The 12,310-nt window shown below is 43.1% G+C and overlaps 1 long non-coding RNA gene across 3 annotated transcripts in view; it reads left to right on the forward strand.

Annotated features, from left to right (window-relative positions):
* Window positions 1–9,846: 9,846 nt before the first annotated feature.
* LOC111253330 (uncharacterized) overlaps window positions 9,847–12,310 on the forward strand; it is a 33,341-nt gene continuing 30,877 nt past the window's right edge. For 2 of the 3 annotated variants that reach the window (XR_015330622.1, XR_002674598.2), the window contains exons 1-3: window positions 9,860–10,002; window positions 10,332–10,497; window positions 11,162–11,234. This is a non-coding gene — a long non-coding RNA (uncharacterized LOC111253330). Of the gene's footprint in view, window positions 10,003–10,331; window positions 10,498–11,161; window positions 11,235–12,310 lie in introns of all 3 variants that reach the window. The other variant, XR_015330621.1, reaches the window with a different exon arrangement.

Raw genomic sequence — 12,310 nt, forward strand, 5'->3', positions numbered from 1 at the left:
GCTGTTGCCATTGTAATGGCTGCTGTCGCTGCTGCTAAACCGTTGCTATGACTATAGTATCCTGTAGAAAATAAGGCCAATGCTGGGGAGCCTGGGCACAGCATCTATAGTCGCTGTAGCTGCCACCGATGCTTCTATGAGTGCGTCGTTGGCTGCCGTGACGTCGATGCTGCTACTGCTGACTAAAAAAGCAGCAGGACATATTGGTCCGTATGCACATAATACAGATGCTCCGAGGCAAAGTTAATGTCTCTGGACGGCGCTAGTTTCTAGCAGCCCCAAAGGAGTAAGGGTACAGATAGTAAAGTAAGAATTCACAGCGGCAAATTTGGGGCCATCGTAGAGAGTAGCATATTAGTAGGCGCGTTTGTCCACTATGCAAACTTAGATACTTGCTAACAGGGACTGCAAGGCTTTTTATAGGCTGGCAATTGAAATTTTGTTACGTCGTGCGGCCCATTGTGATTAGGCGATCCGGTAAAGCACAATCAGTTGCGACGAAATATAGTATCTTACCTGTTGACCTGCTTTATTTTCAGCTTGAAAACACGAGTTTCGTAGGGTCAGTTAGATGTAACTGTGTGCCTGCACACTGTTCAGCTTCCACTCGTAACTCGATAATTCCAGGCAACGTCGCAGAGGTGAGACGACCAGGTCGACTAATGTTTGTAAAATGAATTTGTCTAACATATCAGGCCGGCCGATGTGCCGTTCATAGAAACCCTCTGTACCTGAATAGCTGCTACTAATGCTAGTCTAATCCAATACAATACAATACAATTAACAAGGGGCCGTGCACTTTACTGGTTGGTTAAACGCAGTGGACATCATCGCTATATTTAGGGTCGTTCTCCTCTGTTGGGAGCATGCATGAGGTGATCTAAATCGGTAGAAGCTCTATAATGAATAGACCTACTAAATTGTGCAGAGTGCATATATGTCCTTTGGCAAGTGTGTATCCGCGGCTCGTCTAAATCCACTAAAGCCTTATTTCGAATTCTGCATCTTCTACTTAGCTGCCCTTGGGTCGGAGAGAATCAGCTTCCATCTTTTCAAATCGATTATTTCGCATAGAGTTAGGCTGTGGCTGTACGTGGCACGCTAGAAGAATATTTAATTAAGTAGAAAAATTCCAGCTTTGACATCTTGTTAAACTAAGTATATTAATGAAGACTAATTGTTTTTATTCATACATGGCAATCATGCTTTCAATATCCGATGATCTTTATTGGTTCCGTCTTGCCGATCATTTACCTTGTTCTTGGCAGACGATAAAAGCTAAGATGATTGTTCGAAATAAGAGGAAAAAAAAAAGAAAGGGAACTGTTTCTTTAAGGCGGCTACACTGTATTGTAGGCTTGGCCACTTTGATTTTAGGCCCTTCGCTAATAACCCGAAAAGGTCCAATAGCCTATTACGTGGCGCAAATCGACTCAAATCTAGAATATTAATAGGCAATAGTCGAGTTGTGCTTGCACTGTTCCGTACAACGCTGCATAAACCATTACTTTTATCATTCAATTTCAATCAACGTGAAATTTTACGTTTAATTTATTCTTACATGCCTTGTATGAAGGGGGGCTGCGCTATGTGGGCAAACAGAAAAACACTATCGTTCAAAACAAGCAGTGTTACGGGCAAGACAAACAATATTCCATTATATCCGTCAAAGGCTCCCGTATTACACGGCCGAATGGCAAATACCCATTGAAGACAGCTATGTCGTCGGTCTGTATAGCCCCTCAACATGGGGGCTGTACGGGCCAACGTGAGGCCGTATAGTTCATTAATGATTAAGTCAGTTATTTAACACAAGTAGAGAGAAAATGCTTGTCTTCTTAAAAGGGGATGTGTCTATGCTTAGAAAAGTCGATGCTTCATAAAAATTCATTGCCAAGTTAGGAGACAGGTGTAAAATTATGTTCTGCTGTGCAGTATGCAGCAGACTTTTGAATAGCCTGGGCCCATGAAACAATGCCAATCTGGGCATGATTCTTCAAAGTCCATGTAGTTGTATCGAAGCCTGTATAGCTAACGTGATTATGCATGATTCCGGTATAAATTTTGATCTATGAACATGACTACTCTTAATAATGCCCGTACTTTGACAATACTGTTTTGTCCGCACGATAAGGTCACCAAGACCTCTTTCAAAAGCAACTTTATGATAGCACGTTACTGACAACAACGATATGTAATACAAATAGCAAGTTTTAGTTCCGCTGGGCATATATTTGCGTATACAGGTACCTAAACTCTGACTTGTGCTTTGAAACCATTAAGTTTTTCGGATTTTTTTTTTGCAAAATAGCATCAATAGTTTTTCGAGCTTCATTTGCGCTCGAAGTACAGTGGTTCATATAGCCCCACCTCATTCTGCTGTATGTAGTTCCCGTTTCATATAGCCCTGCCAGCTCTTACATGCCTACATTAGATTAGTAGAACATAGAAGAATATGATTCTACTTGTGTATTTATTATGCCCATTTGAGCAGCAATCAAATAGAGGTACAGTCAATAACACATGACGAGAGGTTGATCAACGCTCTGGTATATTTGGGCAAGATGGATTCCTATATTGAGATTAATAATAATGGAGGTTTAGCTATTAAAGGATTCGTTCGGTCCGAGGTAAGCAAGCCTATTCAGATACCCATAAGCCCGGGACAAGCATTACTGGGCAACGATCCTTGATCTTATTATTATTTGTAGCCGAATAATATAGGATAGATTCAATCTGTCGTATCGAACGGCTAAGTCTACTCTTAATTATTATTAGTATGTGGCACGTGTTTTGCCGGCTACTCGGATAATTAGATACTTAAAGCACATAAACGTGGGCAAATGTTTCCTTATTTTATATGGCCGTATTTTGTTACATATCATTATCACGCATTAACCGACACGGACCAAGGTCTTGGTAGCATGAGATTTTGATTTTACCGTGGCGACTTCTTCCCGTAGCTACTATGCCACGCCAATCCTTAATACAGAAGTATGCTAAAGAAAATCAGGTCAATACGTCAATCATCCCTGATTTCAGCTTTCCATTCGTCCTTAAAGTTTGTTTCGCTGATAAAACAAGACTTCAACGGAGAAGGCTATTTTGAAGGATCGCGTCGAGGATCTCTTTCGTAAACTGAATGATTTAGCCGTAATAGCAACTGTTTTATATGGGTTTTGAAGTTTTAATGGCCGTAAGAACCTGATCACGTCGATGCTGTAAATCCTTAGCATTGAATCAGCACACGGGAGCAACCCGCTCCGGGCGCCAATGATCCTAATAGCTTTGTTCCAAGTTAATTTAACATTCTGTAGACGTGCGCAATTACTGTCACCCATTTTAGGCTAAATAGTAATTTACTTGAGTATAATCTAAGCACCGGCAGACATCAATAGCTTTGTTTCGGCCAAATCAGCGACAAAAAAACACCAAAATTTTATAGCTTTGTCCGAAACACATGGTCAAGATCTGCTAGAAAGTAGGAACAATCGAATCACTATTAAATAGATTATTACAAAGGCACGCAGTCGTTATAAATATAGTTATAACATGTTTAGTTGATTGATCATATACACATAAGCACTCTGACCTGTGGTGCTTCATAGGGCTCAAATGATAGTTTGTACGAAACGTATGTTGCACTAAATGGCTGCCACGGCGGCAGACAGCGCTTATTACGACGACGATACGTTTTGACGTATTCTGTAACAGAAAGGTGTGAACGAGAAGTCTGTCACGCAAGAACAAAACAGACTACACGTACCTACTGTCTGCCTCCACGTCATTTGGCCAACATAATGCCTATTTTTTGTCGTCGGCACACGATAGGAACAGCTAATGTGAAAATATGCTACACGCTTATCTCTAAATGTGTATCATAATGGCCGCAATATTCTCTGGACGTAAGTATTCATTAGTAATTGTTGTCCACTGAACGTGTAGGAGTTTGCAGCAAGCCTGCATAGCGCTCTGATCGGATCGTCCTTTGAACGAAGATACCTGGAGAACTTAGCTAGAGAACTTAGTTTTAGCTATAGTCTGCTGTCAAGCTAAAACGCATCTGCTTCGTAATCTCCATATGCTATCAAAAAAAATCGTGCTACCAAAACCAGTCGTTGTGGTAGCCGTAAGGCGTGGGCTAGTTTTATGCGATAAGCTAAGATGATTAAGAAGAAATTTACAAGTTCGGGTATACACTGACGAGTGCTCACAGGTGCTGATAGGAACGAAGTGCGGTGGGCTGGGGGTATAAAGGGGCATATCAATACGCAACAAACTCAATTTTGCGACGGAATGATGTTAGGTCCTATGAAGACTGTTGAAACGCGTCAGCTTAGGAGCAGTTGGATGATCTGTATCGGCAACAGAGACTCAGCACTCGTTTATGCAGTCACGTATTAAAGAGGATCAAAACGGAAATTTAATATTTTCAATTTATTGTTGGCCACATGGGCCACTATTAATAATGCGATTGAAGATAACGCTACGGTAAACCGAAGATGACAACAGTGATAAAATTTTTCAGCTTTTGACGAGTCGTTGCCAAAGATGTCCACAAAGATCCATATGGGCTAAGCGGTTGTGCTATAAATCCGTAAATGTCCCGCTTCAAATATTCAGACGTTTATATATCTGCTAGAGGTCGTAAGGCTTTTAGTAGGTGATGGAAACCGTTATAGACTGAAACGATCTGAATCTTCATCTAACTTTACGCTTTCAAGTTTGTTTCTGCTTCCTTTTCTTGCTGCTAAAAAAAAAAAAACAAAACTAATACGATATGAGCAATACTGATGGGTTTAGTCATTTTTTGTGTATCTAAATAACAACGTAAGCCAAGCTTGAGTAGCTGAGTCTCTTTGATGGCGAACAGGGAAAGCGCCGCTTCAAGTCTTACGTGTGTACTCATCCTGAGCGAGGACGTATGCCTTGATCTAGCTTCAGCTTTTTAAGCCTAATGTTAATTAATCAAACACATAACAGTACTTCAATAAAGCTAAATCAGTGCGAAGCTAAACAAAAACCGAACTCAGACTACGTCACTTGTACGTGTATTGTTTAAAACAAGAAAAATATAAAACTGTTACTAGAAGGTGTTTTTTTCAGTGAAAAAAGGCTAAAATACATAGGATATTGGTGAAAGGCTTCTTGTTTATCCTGCAAGGGCGAACCATATATCAGGTTATGTACTACAACAGGTCGTGAGCGCAATATAGAAGTTAAGTAATTGAGTATATCCGTAACGTTGATTCAATCAACGATATTTCAAAACGTTTTGTACCCGTATTTTTCGAAATCGATGCACTGACCATCTAGTTAATAATAACAGTCCTCATAATGATAAAGATATTCTCAACAAGACATTGATGTGAGACGAATGTTGCTTGGCGGAAACGCTTAACACAGTCCTAAGATCGGTTAGGAGCACATTTGATCGAATCCTGATCCTGGCAACAGCGGCATCAGATAAGTAGGTTTAGTTAATATTACCTACAATATATATAAAACACATGTTCGTTTTTTGAATGGAAGGGCGGGGTGAGGTGGGGGTAGGCGTTCCTAGTTGTATTTCGCGGCATTCTGGGCCGGAAGAGGCGAGTATTAGTTCAAGCAACATGACCTAACGACCGATATCGGTCACTAGCTGTGACAGTAGAGCACTCCCCGCGATCGTCGTCTTGGAGCAACATGAAGAGTAGACGAGGGAAGCAAACTGTGAACTGTGAACGACGACGACGCTCATACAATCTTGTTCGCTCGCGGTGTCCCGTACTGCAACATATATATACCTATCAGTATATAGCATTGTGGGTGTGCACTGCCTAGGGCCAAAGATCATAAAACTAGTCGATCTTGCACGGGGAAACAGCGGCTCTCAGCCGTCGACGACCAGTCCCCGGCAAACTATCCTGTGATGAACCCTTTTTTGCTGCCTTCGCTGCCGCTGCTGTCGGCACTCCTTTATGGAATACAGCGTGCAGGAGCGGCAGCAAATAGGAATCCAATATTGGCCGATTGTTTTTGTTGCAACAGCCGACACCTCTCAGGGCCTAGCTAGTGACACTGGTGTTTCTTCTAGGGGTCATAGTGGAGCTGCGGTGCCGTGTCCGTTGCAGCAGAATGGGACGCACTGATGGGTATGAGTTACGCCTCCGAGGGGCGCCTCTGAGCAGATCAGCCCCCGTCCCCGTGACCAATGCGGCTGGTGTGTTAAGCCAAGCTATGGGTCTATGGGACCGTTGGGGGAAAAAGGGAAAACGAGAGTAGGCGGACGACCTCATTATTCACTGGGTAGCAGCAGCAGTCGCCGTACAGGGCGTACAGGGAACAGCGAAATAAAAAAAAAAAAAGGAAAACGACGACGACGGTGGTGCCACCGTCGCAGTAGTCTCGAACGCAGACGGTGAAAGACAGCGTGCATTCAACACGCATTCGACCAGTGTTGCTCATATACAAATATAGACAAAAACAGACGACGCACCATCCTGCTCAACTGTTCTTCGACGTGTCGCGTCTCTGTGATTTGGGCAATACTGCCTTGCGCTTGTGGTCCTTTCAGCTTACCAGGCCCCAAGACCACCCCTAACAATTTATAACGTCTTCCTTCACCGAGCCCCTAGACTCCGTTCGCGGCAGGCGAATAGCAGCCAATGAAATTGTGCCGTCGCAGGCAAGACAGGGCGGCAGCAGCAGCAAGGGCATTACCTGAGTTGCTGGCATCGACAACACCATGCTGGCAAATACAGCACTGCGGGTCTCGGATATTCTAGAGACAATTGATCGCTTGCTGCACCCTACGAATGCCCTGTATTGTGTCTTACCGTACCGCCTTCATTGTCGTCGTATTGGGAAGGCAACCTTCATTTTCATAGACACTTCGACTGTTTCCAGCGCCGTCGCAGCTGCTTCCGTCGCTGCCAAGAACCGAGACACAGATCTGGGACACAGTAAGAATGGTGAGATAGGAGATGGATAAAGGAGTCCTCATTCTCTTGTTTTGTGTTTCACTTTGGGGTTAGGCCTTTTAACGGCCTTAATACGGTGCGGCTCTTGCTGCTGGTGCCACTGTCTTCAGTCGTTATTCGTGCGTAGACAGGCTATTAGATTATGCATTAGGATCAGAGCTGAGATGGTTGATTAGATACACAGATGTATCTCCAACGGTAGTAATCTGCGTAGAGCCACTGTAGTAGGTTAGGCGAGCGCACTCCAATGTATAGTATGTGCAAAGACCTTTTTCCATATTTGCGTAACATATCTTATCTGTAAGTTCTGCCATTTGGTGCGTCTCAGGAACTTTATTAAACAGCGCGGATCCATTTCCAGAGTTGGTATGGAGGCTTCCCTCCATTTAGCAACAGCTTTGCCTGGAGTGACGGAATGAGAAACTGTTCCAGCCATTCATACATCAACATAAATTCTCTTATGAGAGAAGCTATTAATGGAAATTTATATTTGCAAAAAAGTAATAATTTCAGCATGGTGAGGTCACTGATGTTAACAAGCCTAGAAAAAAGCTGCAAACGACTAGGGTCTTTTGTCAGTTCATGTATGAATCAAGTTTGTATATCGATAATTACATGTGAAATATGCAGTGGTTCTTCTTTGAGGATACTCCTATGAGAAATCCTTTGAAGACAACAAAGTAGAACAGTGGCCGTTTTGGGTATGAGTGTTGTCAGACAATAAAATTTAACTGTGCCTTCTTAATCTTTCAGGATATCAAAGCTGAACACCCTTAGCATAATCTCTGTACACGATAACCTCTATTTTAACGAACGTAGGTACAGCTGTCTATACGTGAGACTGAAATTTATCTAACTTGACAGATATCTCGCCACACTGAAAGCGCAATAGGCAATATTTATGAGAAAGCAAAAAAAATCTCAATCGTAATTTTCAAAATGAAGGTTAGGAAGGGAATAGGTTTGCATAGTATATTTCGCATAGTATATTGAATATCACGAGCGTAGATTAGTCTTAACCCAGACCCTGTTTATATAAATATTTGTGTGAAAAACTCGTCTGCGATAAGGATGTAAACAGTGTAGGAAGTTTTCTTTTTTGAACTTCTTTTGAAACTTCTGTTGCTATTGTGGGTATCGTGCACGTCTTATATAGACTCGGTGTGTACAAGTTGTGGTTAAGAACTATATAAATCTACAGCCATCAATACACTGATGTTCTATACAACTGATCACTATTTAACTAGTAGTATTTAATTAGTCTCATTTTTGTACAAAATTACTCTAGGCACGTATGAAATTAATCCTCGAAATTTTTAATTCGACGCCAACACACCTATTTCTGAATCGGCCTATAAATTCAGCTCGTCTTTGGGTCTGTCTGTTGATGTTTATCAATAGCGAACTTAATGGAGATGCTGAAAATGATGATCATCCGCTAGAGATATTAGCGAAGTTTCTAGATGCCGCTTTTAGGCAGTTTTTGAAGCACTTATCGCTTAACTTTCCGGCAACTTCTCTACCGTGACGTCGAACAACCGCTCGCGTGTCTGTTTTTCTTCGTTTTGATGTTCATATCACACAGCCTTTACAGCTATGCCGTCTGGGCGTCTGCTGTACACAGGGCGAAAAGAACAGACCACATTTCATTGCGAATCTATTAGACAGTACAGGACTGGGGAAAGTGGAATAAGGATCTCATGGCGCTATGCGTGCTTCCTTTCATCGTCTCACTTGCATACGCAGACAGAACAAATACAAATTCTCGAACGGGTTCTGCGGCCATCTGCGCAGGGTTTTGCGGCTTCGCCCATCGATAATCTTTTACCTCACTCGTATTATGTAGATATTGAGAAAAAAAAGGTGATTCAGCGAAGGAGAATCAACGTTGTCAGGGGCAACGTACTGTTGTAAAAAACGCACGCGCGCGAGAGAGAGAGAGAGAGAGAGACGCAGCTGCCAGATGTGACAAGTTCAGGAAGAAGGCTCTAGGTTGCAAAATCTTCACTTGAATGCCAGCTTCGACGGCCGCCACTGTTACAAGCCTCACCAACGCAAAGAACCTGCCACCGTCATCATTGTAGAGCTGGAAACTTTGAGAGTCGCTTGATAGTGATGTGTCCCCCCCCTGCTCGCCTACAGGCGACAGTAACATCAACTATGCCAGACGACTACTACAGTCATATCTCCGTTATACTCTTATATATCGCAGCACTAGTAGATTTGAGATCACTACCATCAGAGTACAGCCACTGGGGTTCCTGCTGCTGTTTTTTCCCGTTTCTTGGGTACACAAAGGCATCAAACATGTGAAATTCTCGGAAGACTAAGAAAGAGAAACGGTCAGGAACGTTTTGGAAATGCACAGGAGGCGAGTACACATCGAAGGGTTGAAGGCAAACGAGGTTTGGCCGGGAGCTTGTTTGAAGAGTGCTTGTACTGGGGTGGGCTACCCGTCATGATCGTCATAGCAAAGGTGCATATGCGCATTTTATGCAAGCGACAGGCGGAGTTGACACAACGAGGCGCATCGATACGGACACAATGTATCAACAGCAGTGGCAAAACAGTGCTAGGCCAGTAGTATATCAGAGATATAAGGTGGAAAACGGGATAGATTGAAAAGCGCCGAATCTGTCGAAGAACGGAAAAGGGACTTGAAGAATAAGAAGCACAAGCATCAGAAAGCTGCACAAAAATAATGTGTTCAAAGATAGAAAGAATTCTGGGGTAGATCAGTTGGAAATGTAATAGAAATGGAAAAATGATACTATTGATTTATGGCTGCGTCACAGAACGACAGTAGCCATATAGGAACCAAGAAAAGCCAGCCCTTCAAAAGATGTAAACATATGTTTACTTTCTATTTATGGACAACGATACTAGATACAGGTTTGTTTATGCTGGGGGCATCCCGTATTACTTTCTAAGATATTCTGCTCTCGTCAGTGGCTGGATTAAAACAATAGACTCAGGCCCAGGCCCAGCCGACTTATAAATATTAAACTCAGAACATCTTAGCTTCTCTTCTGAGAATGTAAGGCATTGTTTAGTTTGTAGATGAGTGCTGATGTTGTATATTATGGGATATAGGTGTAGTTTAAAAGTCTCGCAGTCAGGTACAGAGCACTTGATTGATTCGCTTATTGATAATGTGACGGTGATGCGGAAAGTAATTTACTAGAGGGCACAGGGTTAGATGATTAGATCTTCTTTCTCCTGCTATAGCAATGCTTACTCTAATAACAAATACACTTTACGTATATATGATAGATGTGCGTAAGGCAAATTTGTGCCTCGGCGCCAGTCCCGAGTTGTTTTCCCATGTAATCTTTTCCCAGCTATATGTACTTCTGGTAATTGCAGGACGCACGTTCATCCAGATAGGCTATTCAGGCCGAGATGGTAGTTACCCGCAATACCAAGCGATGGCTTGTCAAGTGAGGGAGGGTGACCGCTACGGTCCGTCCGACACAAATTCGCCGGCTAACGATATGCTCTGAGGCCTTGTAGCGATGCCTAGCAGCAATAGGTGAGTCGTACTTTTGTTCTCATTTGACTGCTATGTTTGTCCGTATATCTCTGTCCAAGTACTACAAGAAGACCTCAACGCCGCCCTGTTAATGAATCATCTTTACAGTCTCATATTGTATAGTGCTATATAATTTAGCATACCTTTGTGTTATAGAGTAGCGAATGGTAAAGGTGCAATATGTATTGGCTAAGGCTAGAAACAGTATATTGACGATACAGTTATCACCACCCTATTATATTCACGGTTTGGTTAAAAAAAAGAGGAGGTATTTGTAATACTTGCAAATAAAACAACTGCGACAATGATAGGAACGTATAGACCAATATAATTTGGGTTTTCCAAATTTTACTATACCAATTAAAAAATATGATGAAGTGTGAACGGTCAGTGGATTCTCTGGAGAGCTAGCTTTACGAATACGTTCATGGCTAAGTGTATATTTATATATCTCTATGGAGTACGCCCATGTAGCGGTGATGTCTCCCGTCGAAAATAAAGCAGCGCGTGACAAGCGCCTGAATCTTCAAAAAAGCGTCATAGACCCTATTGAAATAAACACATAGACTGCGGAAAGTTTTTTCCGTTCCATCTTCTGTTGTAGCTTGAGTAGAGTATACGTCCATATTAAATGCTTTCAACTAATCTCAACCCGCTTTATCAGTTGCTTAGAGCATACTCAACCCATCGTTCCCTATGCAACCAGACGTGCATGGTCGTCACCGCTAATCAAAATGGTAAGTTAAACTGGTAACATCAGCGTCATTGACGCTGACTAGCCGGCTAAAAAGCCAACCTATCGAAATCGTACCATTTAAAACTAGGGCTAATTAGCCTAATACTACGTTTGTCGTCGAGGAGAGACACATGCGATTCCACTACATGCATTACGCCACGACCGCTGGCCGTACCAATTCGTAGTCATAGTCAGGGCATATTGTTCTGTGGCTCTGGCTTTCTATTCACTAGTCGGGTTCATGATGCCGAGAAACCCCGACGCGACGGTTTGTGGCGGCTTAATGAAGCATCGAAATAGTGACTCGAGGCAAGCAATAGCTGGCGAGCTGTGCGGCAGTTCCCGTCTCATGGCCGCCATGAGGTTCGCAACGGCTGCAATGACGGTGAAACAAAGGAGACGGAAAGCAAAATAGAGAGAGTGACAGAGGCCAGTTTCCACAAGTTTTTCCACTAGTGTCTACCGACGGAGCAGTACTAGCAGCAGCAGCAGCAGTAACAGGCAGCTGTGAGATTCCCTGCCTCTATTTTTCACCCGCATTGCTAGCTAGGCCAACATCGCTCTTTAATTGCTGACTAGCTGCCGTCTGCTTTTGTTTAACTCTGCGATTTGTGCGTCCAACGCTCTGCCGGAAGAAAAGCTATGAGGGAAACCGCCGAGGCCAGCCAGTCCAACAGCAAGCAGTTTCTAGACTTGACCGGCTTTATCCGGTCGGGTTAGGGCCCTATCTCAAACGCCATTTATATTATAGCCTAAGATGACACATTACAAGCATTGCAAACGCACCCCATACATTGAGCCTTATCTAAAACTGTCGCCTGCTAATATAGCCCGCCTAGCTGCCACTCCCCGTAAGTGGTCTCGCCCTGACATTACCGTTAGGTCGGCTAAGCGGAGCACTGAAGTCAGGCAAGGCAGAGCTCATTGGCTCATTGTGCTCCGTTAAATCTAAGATGCTGTCACTCGTTACCTCTGTGGTCACGCTTTTCGCTAGCCCCATCCCCTTTTTGCGCCTCTGTCCCTATTTAGCTCATATGAGACGTTTTCCCAGCTTCCCATCTCCACACTCTCTCACAC

This window comes from Varroa destructor, unplaced genomic scaffold (genome assembly GCF_002443255.2).
Source record: "Varroa destructor unplaced genomic scaffold, Vdes_3.0 BEIS01000006.1, whole genome shotgun sequence".
NCBI lineage: Eukaryota > Metazoa > Arthropoda > Arachnida > Mesostigmata > Varroidae > Varroa > Varroa destructor.